General features: G+C 41.2%; 1 long non-coding RNA gene across 1 annotated transcript; it reads right to left on the reverse strand.

Moving 5' to 3' along the window:
* Positions 1–16527: 16527 nt before the first annotated feature.
* LOC125729957 (uncharacterized) lies at positions 16528–17422 on the reverse strand. The gene is made up of 3 exons (XR_007390337.1): positions 17323–17422; positions 16790–16836; positions 16528–16633 (listed from the first exon to the last, which is right to left on the reverse strand). It is a non-coding gene; the product is annotated as an uncharacterized LOC125729957 (long non-coding RNA).
* Between the last annotated feature and the right edge of the window lie 1919 nt (positions 17423–19341).

Raw genomic sequence — 19341 nt, forward strand, 5'->3', positions numbered from 1 at the left:
GCTTCAGGATACCTCATAACCCGGAACTTCATCAGAAGTAGTTAGAAAATGGATGAATGGATGGATGGATGGATGGATGGATGGATGGATGGATGGACAGATCAATAAAAGTACAGAACATCCATTTTACAAAGAACCATCAACACTAAATGTATGCACTGGTCATGCTCCTGGAAATTAAACTTCTTTTCTGAAAAGCAGCATGTTCATAAATTAGCTGCTGTTATACCTTGGGGGAACAAATGCAGATGAAATTGTAAAACAAACTGCAGTGGCAAAACAGTTCTGGCTGCCTGTGCTGCCCTGCCTGCCCGCCCTCCTGCCCATTACGTCCTGCCTGTGCCACCCTCCTGCCTGCCCTCCTGCCTGTTTACGTCTTTCCTGTGTGCCCTGCTGCCAGTTATTCTGTATTTACATCCGGACTTAACTAATTGAACCATATAAACCATATAAATCAGGACTTTGTTAACATGACTTCTGACCTGTGGAGGATGGGCTCCCCCTTTCACTCTGGTTCCTCCAAAGGTTTCTTACTATGACTGAGTTTATCCTTGCCAATGTCGCTTTCTAATTTTTCAGGCTAGATCTTGCTCACTGGGACAATTGGGCAGGGACAAAGTAAAGTGCTTTGAGACAATGTAAGGCTATGAAAATGTACTATACAAAATAAAGTGAATTGACTTGAGTAATGTGGCACAAAGCAACCCTTCTTTGCCACAGGAAATGTCTGGTGCAATTTCTTTTTTAATTGTACATGTCAATTGCATAATACCCTAAACTAATTCATTATTATTTCTATTATTATCATCATCATCAGTATTTCATTAGTATTCCATGGTATTTAGATTTTTCAGGAATCAGTGTGTGTACTGTATACTTTTTAATTTATTTGCACTATGTGTAGTGTCTCTGCAGCTGTATATACTTGCTGCATTATGCACAAGAACTTCCCTCAGGCATCAGTATAGTTAATCAAATGTAATATTTCTTGCTTGTTTATTAAGTTGTTTTAGGTATTTTGTGTGTTCCACTTAATTTAGTGTAATTAGTCCTAGTTGACTCAGGTTTAGTTAGATTTTTCCTTCTGTTGTTCCTCTGCATCATGCTACTGTCATAAAATTTCAATGTCTTACCTAACTTAAGAGTTTTGTGCATTGTGTTTTGGAGAGAAAGAAATCATTACTTTTTTTCTTTAGATTCATCCACTGATTCTATCACCTATGACACATTCCCCCTGAATATTTGTTTGTTTATTTATGTATTTGCTTGGGGGATGGAATTAACAAACAGAAATAACTGAATGAATCAGGGTAGTGAAAAACATTTATAAACTTATCATTTTGGTATTGGTACGATCCTGTTCTGGTTAGTTAGCCGAGGGAGTAAATCATCCGGAGTTTCATCTCTCAATCTCCTCCTACACCCACTCAGCATCACAGTATGGACTCCCCAATGCAACTGATCTGCACGTATTTGTACTCTGGGAGGAAATTGAAGCCCCCATAGGAAAAACTCAAAGCCTACAGACATATGCACAAAACCAGGGTTCTGCAGGCCTGGAAGTGTGAGAGAAGGCTATTTATTGAGTTTCCCCTCTGCCCCTGGTAAAGATGAAACATGCACAAGTCATTAAACACACATATACTTACATGAAAGTCTGACTGATACTGGAGCTTCCAGTGCCCGTAAACCAGGTACTGGGGTACTCCATTTCCTTCTTGATAATTAGCGCCATTGAAAAAAAAAACGGTGCCTTTCCTAATATTAACTGACTCTCAGACAAATGTACTGCTTGAAGACCCTGCCACTATTCGCATTTTCCAGCAGGAGTCACAAATCTTCATTGCATTCAGTTTATTCTCAGATGAGCTCATGCATGTTTCTATGTGCATCTTTACACTTAAACAAATACAGCTAACCTCTGTTGTTATATTCCATATATATTTGTCGTGACTGGCCTTTTTTCTCAAATGATGGATTTCTGAAACTAAAACTGACAGTATTCTAAAATATTTATATTGCCACATCATCGACACATGTTCTAATATGACATAGCATTCCCCTGGACCATAGTGCGACTTAGAGACAAGATATAACATGCCCTTCACGGTAAAACACTAGATAGGTGCAACACTTAATGTCAACGTTGTCAATGTCAATGTTGACTTAATGTCAACGTTAAATTCATGGATTCGCAAATTAAGTAACACGGTTACAGTACAAAAACGAGCAGAGCTGTGTATGGCATGACTATCTCGCGGCGGCGACAAAATATGCTTATCCTTCTAATTATTCAGAAGAAAATATATTTGCAAGCACAGCCGTTCACGGCTTCCGTACAAAAAGCTGTCACTACGCTACAGGAAGAATACACGACCAATATAGGATTTACACAAGTCTGCTTCTTTTGTTTTATTTAGTAACAACTTTCACAAAAATTGACAGCAATACTGCTAAAAGTGCAGATCTGTTGCCAAATTAAATAAACAAAGAAATTAATCATAAAAATATTCAAAGTATATACAGCCAGGGGCGCCGCTAGCAATTTTGGGCCCTATGACAAAATATGAGGTTGGGCCCCCCTATCACACCCATTCAGATCTCTGGGGGCCCCTAAAGGGCGTGGGCCCTTAGAATTGTCCCAACTTTCCCCCCCTTAGCGGCGCCCCTGTATACAGCTAACCATTTCCAATCGAAAAGTACATACAAGTCTCCAATATAAGTTATACAATGGAGCGCAGATAAAACTTTTAAATAGTAATTAACCAAACTATATAAAGAATACAAGTTTGAATACAGGTAATTTGTATAAATTTTACTGTGTTCAGACTGAAAAATCAGCACCAGCCTTACACACATTGCAGTTCTGCTTTTTTCTTCTTTTAGCATAATTACCCGTTTCACGTTCACGAGGCAGAAGATCCCTGCAAATGTGAAAATTCACAAGTAACAGGCACCATTAACCTCAAGCCATAACAGTCTGCTAGCCTGAACAATAGCAAACTCTATGTATTACCAATTATTACGCAGGTTGTCACTTTATCAAATCATGACTGTTACTAAGAAGTGGGAGTGAAACGCGTGTCACGAGATCTCGCGATATTACAACATGACGAGATTTCTCGTTGGAGCGAAAAGCCGTTTCACGAATGCGCTGCAAATGAGCTGCTGTAAATATGTCGGCATCTGACTAAATTACTATAGTAGATACCCCAGACACTTTTGAATCTTTTGTGTGTCAGCATTTCGGGTGCCCGGCGGAAAATATAAATGGCGAAAGGGAGACAGACAAAACACGAACCATCTGTAAGGACTGTAGAAAGCTAATGCCGCACACAGCGGCTAATGCTACTACTAACTACTATGCAAAGCCATTTGCAGCACCATCATAGCTCTTTATTTAAATTCACTGCACCGGTGAAGAAAACATTTTTAAAAAAATGTTATGTTTATTATTGGGTGCTTTCCACTTCATGCACCCACATACAGCGCTAGCTTAAAGCAATGCATTCTGGTCCTGACGCAATGCATCATGGTTATATTTTTTATCGCCCGTTGCATTACGTCACCATGTCACATGGTACCAAAACTCCGCGAGAGCAAGACACATCAGGCAGCACCTCTTAGCAGGCTGCACAGGCTGGATCCGCCTCCATTACGACACAACTTTGCCCTTATTGGCTTAAGATTTTAGTTACATACATGACGTTTGTATATCTGCTATTTCTCCCGAGAAGCAGGTAAAGCGGTAACTGCTTTTCAATTAATTTACTTGGTAAAATTAAATTTAAATAAATGATATGAATATTGTAATAGTACTCGTGAGCTTTGTTTGTTGTTAGTTACTGTAATGTTGCGCTGCTTTATTTGTTTAATCGTCTTGTCTGTGAAGACATTCAAGTTAATCAAATAAGAACTGCACTGTACACTGTACATGACCATAAAAACTTTGAATCCTTGAAATAAATGTTTTTGATCTTTTCCTTGGCAGTTATCTTTTTACACAGGGCCTCTATGTACACAATAGTTATTTTTTTCACGACTAACAGTATGGATCAGGAGTTGGTTATTGTAAAAGAAGTAATGTGCATGCAGGTGATATTTGTATAGATTTATATTTACCCCTAGGTGATAAGTTTGACAGTCATTTCTTTTACCGTTTGGCCTCTCGGTTGAACATAATAGTGGCGCGAGCAGCTCCACTTGGTTTTTTAAAAATACTCAGCCATGAACTTTTGGTGAACTCAGGTGAATCCCTTCCTTCAGTAGTAAACCTTGGTAGTTTCAGCCGTTTACACATTGTCTCACTAAAAGGTTGATAATATATTTGTCCTTTTACATAGTGATAAAATATACGCGATAAAAATGTGAATATTCATAGATTCAGGACTAACAAAGTAGCTAACAGAAACTCAGACTAACAAAAGGTGCAAATACATACTCAGTTGGTTCCATTGTGTTGATTACATTATAATGTTTACATTGTAATGATTATATCATGGATATTTGGCATACTTTTTATAAAATCGTAATTCTTATATTCTGCGTTATATAGTGCTAAATAATATTCCATAGATGGATGGACTTTATTAATCCCCGTGGGGAAATTGTGTTTTTTATGTCTCCCTCAACTTACTCTTTGTGGAGTAAGTTGTCCGCGAAGTGCAGCTACCTGTTGGGGCGCCCAGGGAGCTGGGGGTTAAGGGCCTTGCTCAAGGACCCACAGACGTGCTGAGGCTGGGTTAGTTTCAACTGGTGACCTCATTACAGGCACAAGGACTGACCCCTGCCCCCCAACTGTGTATGAGTAGCATTTATGCTGTTTCTTGAGTGTGAGCTAGTACATAAACCAGCTAGTGCTCACCATTGCAAAAATACTCTAGCTTTCTGTCATACACATTTTTTTATTTTCTTACATTGTCCGTTTTTGTTCATAGTCTGTAATATTCTGAATAACGACAATGTAGAGGAAAAACAGATTAAATTCTCCTTGTTTGTAATTTCCCCATGTAATCCACTGCCTTGTGGTAAGAGGTGCAAAAGTCAGACGCGTTGAATGATGAGGATACGATATTGAGTTTAGTTCTTGAGAGGATTTATTCATATGATATTTTAACACACAGTACTTTGAACTGGTTTGTTTGGCGCAAAAGGGCCGATATGCAGACACCATCACACATGGCAAATACGGTCAATGACTGTTTCACTTTGCACCTTCAGCCCTGAGCCGCGTAATCTCAGCACCTTTAATAACAACCATTGCTGCCTCCTACAGGTGGGAATACACTTAGACAATAGTAAATATCACTAAGGCAGGCAAGTACCTCTCGTTTCAAGTGTTGCAATACTATATAACATTATATTATAAACAATAAATACGAATAAATAAAAACATTAAACAAATAAACATAATCAATAATATTCATGAATAATTATGCTTAATATACAAATAAAAGAATAGCTCCTGCAGATGATTTCAGATAACTACTGGAACAATGAGTTCTGGAGGGGAGCAAGCTCTGTTACATGCTATAGAAATGTTGATCTGATTCCTTTCATTATCAGATTGTTACCACTGTTAAAAACCACAGATATTGTATTCTGATTGTATGCATTTCCTTATTAGGGCATGTCAGTTACTTCTGTTAAAAAATCCGTTTATTCTGACGTCGTAAATTTCCTGATCAGAGTTTACCCTCTTTAAAGTGATGGAGGTCCACTTGTGCGAAAGATACATCGATATGCATATGAGATTTCGTTTGTGCCAAAAATATGTAAATAGCACACAGTCCATGTCGACTGAGCATGTGACAAAGAATTTTTCTGTGACAATTCTATTTTGTCAATGAGTTTGTCTGTGGAGCCCCTGAAGGGACCTAATGGTGTCCGCTAATTAGATACCCAGAAATAAACTGTGTGGCTCCTGCCCAAGCATTGCTGCCCAAACAGCAGCTTCCTCCTTATGCCACCGAGGGAGGAGTAGCCAGTGGTTCCCCTGCCCCTTCCCCTCTCCCCCCTGCAGACGAGGATCATAACCATTCAGCACCCGACTCTACCTCCTTCTCGGTGAAGAAGTGCCGTGGCGAAACACTCAGGCAGCAGGACGAGGTAGCAGAAATTCTTGCCCCTATGTTGGTATGTCCAAATCCTCAAGGGGGAGATAAGGTTTGCTCATCTGACACTGTAGATGAAGGAGTTGAACATAAGAACATAAGAACTATACAAACGAGACGAGGCCATTCGGCCCATCAAGCTCGCTTGGGGAGAACTAAACTAATAGCTCAGAGTCGTTAAAATCTTATCTAGCTCTGATTTAAAGGAACCCAAGGATTCAGCTTGCACTACATTATCAGGAAGACTATTCCATACTCTACACGCTGCGTAAAGAAGTGCTTCCTTAAATCCAGCTTGAAATGTTCTCCCGCTAATTTCCACCTATGGCCACGAGTTCGTGTATTTAAACTAATGCTGAAGTAACTATTTGGTTGAACAGCATCCAAACCTGTTAGAATCTTATATACCTGGATCATGTCCCCCCTCAATCTCCTTTGCTTGAGACTGAACAGATTTAGCTCAAGTAACCGTTCCTCGTATGACATTCCTCTAAGACCAGGAATCATTTTTGTGGCCCTACGCTGCACCTTTTCTAAGGCCACAATGTCCTTTTTAAGATATGGTGACCAAACCTGCACACAATATTCTAGGTGAGGTCTCACCAAGGAATTGTATAATCTTAGCATTACCTCCCTTGACTTAAACTCCACACACCTGGAGATATACCCCAACATCCTATTGGCCTTTTTTATTGCTTCCCCACACTGGCGAGAATGGGACATGGAAGCATCAACATACACACCAAGGTCTTTCTCATGATCAGCTACCTTTATTTCAGTGACACCCATGAAATACCTGTACTTTATATTTCTGCTCCCTAGATGGAGTACCTTATATTTATCGACGTTAAATTTCATCTGCCAGGTATCGGCCCAGTCACTAATTAAATCAAGATCCCGCTGTAGCTGCTGAGCCACTAATTCAGTATCTGCTACACCACCCACCTTGGTGTCATCTGCAAATTTCACCAGTTTACTGTATATATTGGTATCCATATCATTTATGTAAATTAGGAACAATAGTGGTCCTAAAATCGAACCCTGCGGTACCCCACTATGAACGCAAGCCCACTGTGAGTTGAAGGACATTGCCAGTGACCTGCTGGACCCCAGGCAGAACAGGCCTCACCATGCGACAGCCCTTCAGAGACTGGTCCTCCTGCGCATGGACTGGGGCATGATGCATCAGTTTAAACAGGAGCCTGGTAAATCCTGCGAGTGCTACACCAAGCGACTGATGGCAGCATTCTCCAACTACAGTGGGATGGACTCCACAACGGACCGAGAGTGTATGTGATGTAAAATACACTAAGATAGGTAAAAACTCTTTTGTGGACTAAGTAAAACAAACATTTTATGTTCTAGTTTTCTTAAAACTACTGAAACAAATAATTGGCTACACTGCAGTTCGTTTTGTTTGGCACCCCTGCATGTCGTGCATTGTGTGGAAAAAACCTGAAGGCTGAGGAATGTTACGTAACACAGCTAGAATGTAAAAACTCTCTCTGGTGTAATTCACTGCATAAAACCAATGGTGTTAAGTGTTGATGTCTTCTTCATAACACTCCCTGATGTTTGTGTCCGTGACCATGAGATAGGGTGGGCTGCTTTTCTTCCTTCCTTTGACTAGTATTCCTCCTAAATTGTTCATCTGTATTTGCTGCATTGGTACTTGATGTGCGTGTGCCTTGTGTCACGATCGCCATTTAACGGGAGCGGCGGACGGGCAAGAAACAGGCAAGGCAGGCAGGATACGGGGATTTATTAGGAACACGGGGTGCAGGAAACATCTCACGCAGACGGACTTCAATGACGGACACTGAACTCTAGTAAGACATGAACTCAAATAGACAGGACTGATTGAAAATAATCGGACACAGCTGGGTACGATCAGGGAAGCACACGTGGATAATCAGGGGGCGTGGCACACACGGTGGTCAGACTGTCCGGGACCTCCTCGGGGACTAGGGCAGGAAAGTCTGGAGCTGGGTCAGGGACAGGAGTGGGGCCAGGAACAAGAGCCCCAGGGGGCACAGTCATTTGAGGCGGAGGGAGCGCCTCGGGCGTGGGCTCTGGGGCCGCAGGGGGCAGCGGAGGCGGTCTGCTCAGGAGCTACGGGCAAAGCAGGCGGCGGCTGCTCGGGCTCTGGGGCCGCAGGGGGCAGCGGAGGCGGCTGCTCGGGCTGCGCAGGAGCTATGGGCGACGAAGGCAACTGCTCAGACGCTGTAGCAGGAACCCAGGACTTTATGCTCAGCCCACTGCTGTTAACTCCGATGACTCACAACTGAGCAGCAATGCACATTTCGAATTCCCATCATCAACATCAGGCAGATGACAAGACTGTTGTGGGTCTCATCAATAAAAACGGTGACTCAGCATACAAAGAGGAAGTGTGATGACTATCGGACTGCTGCAGAGCCAACAACCTGTCTCTGAATGTTGACCAAAGAGATGGTTGTTGACGTTAGAAGAACACAAAACACAGAGTGACCACTCTCTGCTGCACATCGATGGCTCATCTGTGGAGATCGTAGAGAGTACCAGATTCCTTGTTGTCCATCTGGCGGAGAATCTCACCAGGTCCTTCAACATCAGCTCCATAGTAAGGAAAGCACAGCAGCACCTCTACTCTCCACGGAAGCTCAGAAAAGCCCATCTCCCATTCTCACACTCTATTGGGGAACTGTTGAAAGCACCCTGAGCAGCTGCATCACGGTCTGCTTTGAGAACTGTGTCGCCTCAGATCACAAGTCCCTACAACAGATAGTGATGACAGGTGAGAAAATCATTGGGAGTATCGTGTTAGAGAAATATGTACTTTTTTATCATCATTTTGCTAGACGCTTAGAAACAACACCCTGCCGCAGCTTGATCTTAATTGAGCAATAACACGTCTCAAGAACTGTCGCTTGAATATTTCCACCCCATATATGGTGACAAACAATGTTCAATGTCAGTTGCATATCCTGTTTGTGTACCTCAATAAAAGACACTGCGAGGGGAGTTACTCTTTCGAAGTTGGCTGAGTTCGACTGAGAGGCTGACACCTCGAGGTCAGGACCGGGCTTCCCTTTGTAAGGAAAAGTGGTAAAAATGTCCCAAGGTTCTTGGTTGATCATTTGAATGCAGACAATGTTAGGAATTTATGATCATGGGGGAAGCCAGGGAGAGAATGGGGGTTCCAGTTTGGCACCACTATGGTGATAAGGATAAGATAAGGTGATAAGAATTGAATTACAATGATCATAAAAGTCTCCACCCTGTCCTGTCCCGTCCCTGTCTCAGGATCCTCACACTCCAGGGGGTCACTCTTTATATGTAAATTCACTCACAACACCTACACACAACACCTTGGTGGGGAGGGCCTTTTTGGGTATAAAGGGGGGGTGAAGAACTGTCTTCAATTTGTATCTGAGCTGCCTTTCAGTACCCGGTGTGTCTCTACACTGTATTACATTGTATTATTTTTGCTGTTCAATAAACCATCATTTTGCTGAAACTGCGGAGACTCTGCAAGTGGATTCCCTACACCTTGCAGCAAGTAAAACGTCATCACAGCTGTCTGCGTTGTTCTGTGTTCAGAGACTGGTTTGTTTCCAGCGCATCTTCAGAAGAAGATAACCCTAACATATCTCTCCCCTCCATCACAGATATTCACACCACACACTGCATCCGCAAAGCCACCACCATTGTGGATGACCCCACCCACCCCTCACATTATCGTTTCACCCTCCTGCCTTCTGGAAATAGGTCCCGGAGCATTCGGGCCTTTACAGCCAGACTCAAACAGCTTTATCCCCCATGCCGTCAGACTACTGAACTCTCAGGGACTAATCTGATACCACACACACATACACTCATTAACACACTTTATTATTTAACTACTATTTTTTATCTTATTGTCGCCATGTTTACAGTTACTTTTATTTATTTTTATTGCTACCTCATTGGACAACCAAACTGCGCCTTCTCAGTACTGGGTTTACTGTGCTGTTTGTGCTCGTTGGTGTCAGTTGTCCTCTCTTTTTGCACTGTCCTGCAATGTTTGCACAGTTTTTGCTCATTATGCACCATACAGTATGTTGCTAGGTTGGTATGTGTTAGTCTTCTGTTAATTTAAGTAGCACCTTGGTCCGAGGGAAACAGTTTCTTTTGTAACTGTACTATACTCAACTGTGTAAAGTTAAAAATAACATTAAAGACCTACTTGACTTTTACTGAACAGGTGCTAAAGTGAAATTACTTGCTTCTGGGAAAGAACTCCAGCTGAAATTCTGTACAACAATTATGGGAGACATATGGGAAGGACGCGGTGTCAGACCTGCCCAGTGGGACGAATGTGGTTTTCCTAGTAACAGCAGCTTCAGTCCCAATCAGATAAGCCAGATGCGTCTGAAATTAGAGGAACGGGATCAGACTGGTTGCTCAGGGACTAATGTGGTAGAACTAAAACAGAGACAAATTGGACGGTGTTTCAATTGTGGGAAAATGAGACAAAGCAGGCAGAGGAGATGCGGGTGGCAAAGAAGCATGAGATAAGGAATGCAGAGAATGTGGATGAGGGTGAGACTCCTGTGAAAACTGTGTATTGAAAATTAGGGCCATAGTATTGTCATCCATCCTGTCAGGGTATGGAAATACACTGAGGGTAAATGGCCTAATGCAGGAAGTGTCTTAATCCTATAACATCCAGCTGATTCAGGCTGTGGGGGACAGTGTAGTACTGCACTCTTCTGGCTGGGACCTTGAATAAATGAATGAATGTTACATTTATACAGCCCTTTTCTAAGATACACAAAGAGCTTTACAGAAGCACTGGGGAGCCACTTCAACCCAAACGTGAGGCAGCAGGAGAGGGGGCCCAGGCAGAGAGAACAGCCAACAAGACGGGTGCTTCCACAGACAGGACGGGGGCCCCGGCAGACCAACGCTGACGACTCCTGGGACCAAGTCAACAGAGCAGCTGTCGTCATTGTGACTCACCCTCATACATCCATCCATTGTCTAAACCGCTTATGCTACTGGGTCGCGGGGGGTCCAGAGCCTATCCTGGCAGATCTGTGCACGAGGCAGGGAACAACCCAGGACGGGGGGGCAGCTCATTGCATGGCACATTCACACACCATTCACACACACATGCACTCCTACGGCCAATTTAGCAAGAGAGAACATGCAAACTCCCCACACATGTGACCCAGGCGGAGACTCGATCCTGAGTCCCAGTGGTGGGAGGTAACAGTGCTAATCACTGCACCACCAAGCAGCCCCCACCCTCATACATGATTTCTGATTCTTGATTTTAATCCCCTTTTCTGTTTTTGGCAACATATAAAGTGCTGTGAATGTCACTGTCAGATTGTCATATCATCCTCCAGTTGTCCCTTGTCACCCTGGATGCACATTGAGTGTTTGCTAAATATTTTATCTTGTAGTGTTCCTGATTTTTTCCTGTGTTTTAATTTGCAATTCTCAAATTTCATGACTGGCATCCGTGGGGACGATTAATTAAACCTGTTAACTCTGCACTTCAATTTCAAACTGTTGGTAACATGTGTACATATTTTTGTCTGATCTTTTCACCACCAGGTGGCGATATAGCAACTCCAGAGTTATTGATGGCTAGAACAAAAAAAACACAGTAACACAGAGGTGTAGCTAAAAATTCTGGGCCCCTGACAGAATGTCACCTTGCGCCCTCTGTCGAATTTTACATTCTGTGAAAGAGATTTGTTGAGCCATCTTCCAATGTAATCCAATCCAGCTCTTTATTTGAAAAGCACTTTAAACAACCTTATGGACCAAAGTGCTGCACAAAGGAATAAATAAAAACATTCACACACTTAAAAACGAAGTAAAAGAAATTTAATAAAAACCAAAACATTGCAATGTGAGTAAAAGGCCATTAATAAAAATTTAAAAAAATCAATTAATTAATAAAGAAAAGGCTAAGATTAAAATAAGATTTACTATTAAAATTAACATCTCACAATGTGTCAAAGGTGAAGGAGAAGAGATTAGAAGAGATTTAAAAACGGACAGAGGGGATTCCTCTCTAATGTGAAAAGGCAAGTCATTCCACATTTTAGGAGCTGCGACTGCAAAGGCTCGATCCCCTCTAAGCTCACGCTGAGTCTTAGGAACCGTCAGGAACAGCTGATCAGCTGACCTGAGAGAGCGGGTGGGGGTGTAAGGGTGAAGCAGCTCACAGAGGTCAGATGGAGCAAGACCACTGAGGGCTTTAAAAGCAAATAACAGAATTTTAAAATGAATCCTAAAATGTACGGGCAGCCAGTGGAGTGAGGCTAAAATGGGGGAGACATGCTCATATTTCCATGTGCGGCAGCATTTTGAACCTTCTGGAGGTGAACAATAGTGGAGCCTCTAACCCCAACATAGAGGGCGTTACAGTGGTCCAAACTAGTAGTGACAAAAGAGTGGATTACTGTCTCAAAGTGCTGCCTAGAAAGAATTGGCTTTATTTTGGCCAACTGCCTCAATTGTAAAAAGCTTGACTTGACAACTAACCTTATCTGAGTGTCAAACTTAAGGTTGGTGTCGACTTTATGTGTGTGATGTGTGATGACTGGTTTACAATATTGTTCCAAGGAACCTAAAATTACAGTGGAGGTCAGAGGAGTGGAGTTACCCAAAAACCAACACTTCTGTCCATTACCTCCCCACTTCCTTGTTAGTTACAATATTTGTTCTGCATTACTGTACTGCTTTGGAGCCTTTTGATATTAAGGTGAATAACACAGGTGAAAAATTAAGGTGAAAAAAGAGACAGATGCATTGACAGCAGTCGTGGCCACACTTGGACTGGGAGTGTAAGAGCAAAGGAAACTGAATCCACTATGTTCTGTCCTGTAAATTTTTATTAAACACCACATGACACACATACGAGTCCTGTTTTAACTTTCAGGGCTGATGGTCTGCAGCCTGGCTTGTGTTCTACAGTGCAGCGCAGGTGCAGTCACTGTGCTGAGCCCGGCGTTATATTAATGACGCAGCCTTTCACACTGACCAGTGAGAAATAACCTTGAAAATGACTGTGCTCTTTGTGGTTCTCCTTTTTTCTTACCACCAAGCAAGAGACTAAACATATTTTCTACTTATCAGTTATCAGAAATCAGAAATGTCATGCAGTAATCAGAGGTTAGACAGCAAGAATGACTTTTGTATTTTTATCTTTTGTCAATCTTTTATCCAGCGACTACTAATTCTCATCGGGGTCTGGAGGAGGGTGGGACCTGTCCCAGGAAGCACAGAGCACAGGCCTGCATGGGATGCCATTCCACACAAGCAAAAACAATTAAGATGGTCAGATTTGCCTCACTGTGTGATTTTGACTGAAAGATGAACTAAGCACAGTCTTGTGTGTATAAAAATGCGTAGATTCATTTAACTTTAACAATGAGATTCAGCAACATGACCTTATAGTGTTAATGATCGGTATCTTACTGGTATTAACTGAATTATGCAAAATTCTACATTATTCTATATTATTGCACCCAAATTGTTCATACTGACTAAATGTAATTACTGACATCCTGGACATACTGCTTTTTAGGTTGAATTTAAAATGTTAGTAGACAAATTCATGCTGTCAATAACATCTCACTTGCTCACCCACTTTTAGATAAAAATACCCTTTGTGGTTTTTCTAGTGAAGCAGTGGGCCTGAGCTGAGGACCTGATGGTTGTGTGGTTTTCGCTCACTGAGAAGAGAGACACAAACACCCTGCTCTCAGTCGGTCAGTCTTCCTGTAAAATGCAGAGGTGAGACTGCTAGTGGAAAATTACTGACTGCAGCGTCAACAACACATATAAACAGCAGCACAAACAAAATGTTCCACAAATGCAGGACATCTGTATGCTTACAGCACACATCAGACACGCTGACCCTCAGCACTGAGCTCCTCCAGGCTCTGTGCTCTCCCTCTTCTCTTCAATTTCTACACAAATCACTGCTGCTCCAGTGAAGATCCCTGAATTTTGCAGGTGATACTACTGTGTTTGCCATCATAACTGAAGGTGATGAGTCTGCCTACAGACTGGAAGTCGTACAGCTGACCATCCAGTTCTGAACTCACATTATCCCAAATGTCCACATGCTTAGACTCCTCTCATCATCAGGGAGGAGCGTCCCTTGGCACTGTAGAGTAGATGGATGAGAGCAGGCTGATAACAAGGCTGTCATCAATTTTATGTGACACCTCTCACCCCCCCAGCAGACTATGGAGGCCCGTAAGGGCAGCTCCTTCAGTAAGAGACTCAGACACCCGGCGTGTGACAGAACGGTAACCGCAGGTCATTGGGCCCCACAGCAGTCAGGCTTTATAATCTGCACTCTGCTCATTGAACTTTTCCCCTGTTCACTGTCTTCTGATACAGTTTCTATCTGCTGCTGATCTGCAATATTGTTCCCTCCTTATTCACTGATGTGCAGTGTTGCATTGAGCCAGTGCATTATGCCCTGTGTGGCAGCTTCCTTTGGGAGGCTAATATCTGGCACATGAGCAATAATGTTACATGCAATAGGATTGTGTATAAGTTAAGGATTGTGTATAAGTTAATTTTAATATTCCTATAATATTCCTCTGTATGTAATATATTCTTATTTTTTGTTTCTATTATTACCCTATATTTATATATACATCCATTTCTTTTACATTCATAATGATGTTGTTTGTTGTTTTTGTGCCCCACTGCTCTTGTAACAAGCCTCAGTCTTGACTCTCCCTTTTAAGGTCTTGGCCTTAAATCACACTCGATATAGGTGGTGTCGTCCCCATCACCCTGACCAGGATACATGCTGTAAGATTAATGGATGGTGTTTATCTGTGTGATGAAAAAGAATGTGAATAAAACAAAAATGTACCATTATAAATGGGAGCCCTAGGATGTGTGGTGGTTAGAGATGTGGACTGATGAGAATTTTGCTTTTCTAAAGTTCTGTTGTGAAAACTGTACATTCCGTTCCATGTACAGTAGTGATATGTAGCAATCATGTGCTCCAGTCAAATGTCCAGCTGCATGAATAATAATGGTGGCTTGTTTGGATAAAATAACTTAGGCTGAATACTTGAAAGCGTGACCTGGGTGAGGTAGAGAGGAAACAGGGTCTTACAAGAAGCAGATATTGTTCTGTCTGTGTGGTTTTTACTCTTTGCAAAGTGAGTCCAGCACAGTGCAGTCAGTGGGTCAGTCTTCCTGAGCTGCATCTAACCAGTGGAAACATCTGCAGCACTGCAGAGAAGCACTCAGCAGACAAACAAACCCAAACAGCTTACAGCTGTATGTCACTTTTGGACAGAGGTGGACAAAGTACACAACTTCACTACTTGAGTTAAGTATAGATACTCCTCGTCAAATAATACTCAAAGTTTTTCAGTTAATTTTTTACTTCAGTTAAAGTACTGGAGTATTTGCATCTAAAAATACTTAAGTATTCAAAAGTACATTATGTTTTAAATGCAAGACATTTTTCAGAACCTAATGACTCCTGAACACCCCACTGAATACACTGACTGGCTTGTACATCTTGTAGAATAAAAAGCTTGTGGAATATGATACAATGACTATAGAAACACAACTGACATAACAAAAGTACAGCCATTGTCATTTTCATCTTATTTAACACCCCCCACCCCACTCACACAAAGAGAGCATGGTAGTGTTCTTACAGAGCCGTAGCAGTGTGTGTGTGTGCATGTGTGCATGTGTGTTTGTGTGTGTGTGTGTCTATGTGTGTGTGTGTTTGTGTGTCTGTGTATGTTTGTGTGTGTGTCTATGTGTGTGTATGTTTGTGAGCCAAGTAACAAGACAGGGAGCAAGAAACAAAACTCCTCTTTCTTAATTATCCACATCGTTTATTAACGACACAGGTATATATACAGGTACATATACAGGTACATGTATATACTCAAAAATACATCCAGAACACACAATTAAATGAAAAACGTAATTTAAGAACACTTGAAATTTTCATTCAGTTTCTTTCATCTGTTTAATATAATCGATCAGTCCCTGTGCGTTTGCCCCAAACCATTCAGCATGGTACACAAGGGAGACAAGTAAGCATGTGTGACATCAAAGAACTGATTGCAGCAACTCAGCCTTTCCACAACATTAAAGCCGCTTATTCCCCCCATGCCATGAAGAAATAATCTCTGTGGCTCCCCTCTCCCCCTCCCTCAGCCCCCTGTCTGGCTTGAACATTTGCACTTCCAGTAAAAATGCGCCCCAATACACACTGACACCAAACTCAGCACCGGTGCTCCGTAAAATCCCGTGATTCAGTCTCAGAAGCACTGGCTCCCCTGCCCTCCTCTGAACATTATTAAAGCTACACCCTGAACACTCTGTGTGACTGACATGAATGAGAAGCATCTTTATTCATAATCTCTGTAGCGGGAGGTCAGAATACAGAGTGTCATTATTCCCGTCTTTCTTCTGTCTCCTGGGTTTTGCTTCTTAAGGTTCAGGGCAGCGTAATTCAGTGTGTCCTCGTCATGGCACTGTGGAGACAAAGATGGCAGAATTGGATGGATCAAATCGGTTTGCTATTACCTATTTTCACAAATAGCACTTAAAATGCTGATCCCAGGATGGAAATCAGTCTGAGGTTCATTTGTTTTACTGACGATTTGTAATTTGAAATATTTATTACATACTTGCTTGCGTGACCATTCCACTTTTGATATATCACTGTTCTTTTCATCTGTTTAAAATATATAACACATCAATATATTATTTAATTTCGCACGGTATCATACCGTGGTCAGATAACATTCCGAATTTTCAAGCAATCAACATCCTTTTTGTCTCAAAAATGAAAGTAAAAATGACTTCTGTCAATTTAAGTGTGCATGTTTGGATACGTGTCATTTGTTCTCATATATCAATATATAATAAAATTGCTATAAAGGAGATCTTGGTAATAAAGTTATTGATATGCAACTTATTGCAACATGTATATTTCAATAGATTTTGCAAAATATGAAAGATATAATACAAAAATGTAAATCTTACAGTACAAAAAGGTTTATATAAATAAGGTGAGATTTAATAATGGATTTTAAAACTGTATTACCTGCAAGAGTGGTTTTAATATGAAATGTTATCTATCATAAAACAATTTTATATTTCTATAATTTGTTAAAATCTACATTTTGTCCTTCTGAGTGCATAAAGCCGGGCAGCGTACCTGCACAGTGTGTACAGGTCAGTTTACATCTTATACAAATGAGAGCAACGTTCAGAATAATGCTGCAAGATAAAACTATCAGCAAGCCAGAGTGAAGAGGATCCAGCAGCTTCTGAAAGCCTGTAACAAAGAGATAGATTTCAGCATAATGATATAGAGACACATTTCCCATTTGCTTACATTACATTAGTTAAAGATCAAATCGATAACACATTACAGCAGTTGTTTTGTAAATAGTCCATTTTTAACATGAACTTCTAGTATTTTGCATTTTAACAATTTATATTAATATTTGAAATAATTATTAAATTAGGCTCCGGACCCCCCGCGACCCAATAGGATAAGCGGTTTGGAAAATGGATGGATGGATGGATATTATATTTGAAATAATTATTAAATTAGGCTCCGGACCCCCCGCGACCCAATAGGATAAGCGGTTTGGAAAATGGATTGGATGGATAATTATTAAATAACATCTGTGTAATTTAATTTAAGCACTTAAATTAGAAAATTCATTACATTAAAAAAAGAAATAAATGTCTTAATAGCAGAATAAGCTAAATAAAACTTTGAAGCAGATATACTCTCCACACTGGGTGCTACCATCTATATCCAGCTGTGTGCCGTTCCCAAACAGCATCTCCCCACACTGGCTGTTACCATCTATATCCAGCTATGTGCCGTTCCCAAACAGCATCTCCCCACACATGGCCACAGCGCAGTAGTAAGTCCCAGCATCGGAGAGGCTGAGGTTCCCCTTGGGGAGGCTGTAGACGCAGCTCCGTGTAGGAGATCCAGCCTCAGGGCTCTTCTCACACTCATCACTGCTGTTTCCATGGCTGTAAATGACTCCAGGAAGGGATTCTCCTGATCCATGTCTGAACCAGTAAACACTGTGTTCTCCTGCACAGCTCCCAGTCTCTATCGTACACTGCAGGCTCACAGAGTCTCCTGGCTGCAATGTGTCAGACACAGGCTGCTGTACCACAGTCCTGCTGTTGGAGTCTTTACCTGAAAAGCAAAATAGTCATGATGACAGCCCTTTGAGAATAACAATGGAAAATACAGATCCTCAAAAATTGTTCTTACAGATTTTTGGGAACTGAATCGATGTTCTTCTAGCCATCCAAGAAATCAGTAACTTCTTGGAGAACAGCTGACATTCTTCTCTCTTTTTATTGTATTACTGCTTATTAGTATATATCAGGTAACACTATACATTAACTGCACCTACATAATACCTAAATAAAAATTATATGATAATAACAAACATTATAATCATATAATGTCTTGTATTAATGTATGAAGGTAGATGAATATAATTAATTTCAATTCAAAGAAATGAAGTGTGTAAAGTGTACTTTATATTTTCATGATTTTCGTGACTTTACATTTGGTTTATGTTGCCCCTTTTCCACAGGAAGGTATTTATTGTTTTTGCATATTTAGCTCTTGATGTGTTTTGGTATTTTTGAGCATTTTGCTGTAGTACCTGCATAATTTAATTCAAGAGCCGAAGAGCTGTTTGCCCATTACTAGTTTGTCTATCTTTTAACATTAAAGAAAAAGTATACATAGTAAAAGGAATTACTTGGTTTCGTAGTTCCTCCTATTTATTTTCTTATGCACACAAAAGTAAGTTTTTCCGTTCAACCATAGCACTACAGCGAAAAGCAAAACGTCATGGCAAATACAATTATGCTTTATTCCAATACACATTGCTAATTTTTCATTATTATTACATTTATTCAGCATAATATCTTCAAAGGTTTCATGATTTAATTTGCAATCTTCTGGCCTGAAATCTTTTCCTGCTACACTGAAGACTCTCTCAGCGTGTGCAGAGAAAGCTGCAGCCAAAGGGTTGGCATCCTCTGATAAACATGGTTGGTTCAGGTATCGGTGACATTATGTGAACCTTTCATGGCAGGAATAGGGACTAGTTTGACTTTTGATGCAGGAAAAGTGTTTGGGACGTTTCTTAGGTTAGAAACTGCCGTCACTGCAGCCAACACTGAC

Source organism: Brienomyrus brachyistius, unplaced genomic scaffold (genome assembly GCF_023856365.1).
Source record: "Brienomyrus brachyistius isolate T26 unplaced genomic scaffold, BBRACH_0.4 scaffold938, whole genome shotgun sequence".
Classification (NCBI taxonomy): domain Eukaryota; kingdom Metazoa; phylum Chordata; class Actinopteri; order Osteoglossiformes; family Mormyridae; genus Brienomyrus; species Brienomyrus brachyistius.